This window comes from Ciona intestinalis, unplaced genomic scaffold (assembly GCF_000224145.3).
Source record: "Ciona intestinalis unplaced genomic scaffold, KH HT000868.1, whole genome shotgun sequence".
NCBI lineage: Eukaryota > Metazoa > Chordata > Ascidiacea > Phlebobranchia > Cionidae > Ciona > Ciona intestinalis.
The window spans coordinates 1348-1609 of NW_004191189.1; positions in this window are offsets into that span (position 1 = coordinate 1348).

Consider the following 262-nt stretch of genomic DNA (forward strand, 5'->3'; position numbering starts at 1 on the left):
TTTAGCTAAACACAAATTGTATTCACATACTTTTTGCGTTCACGTGCGTAGAAAAAATTCATCGTATAAACGAGACAATCCTTTACATAATTACAGACGTGAAAAAGCAAAATTCAACTTGTTTTCAAGAACCTGCAGGCTAAATAATGATCGTGTGAGTCCCTATTATGATGCAAATAATCGACGTGTGAATTGCTATTATGTCGTAATGAATTACCAGGTTCAACAATCGTTATTGTGATGTGATGAATCACGTGTGAAT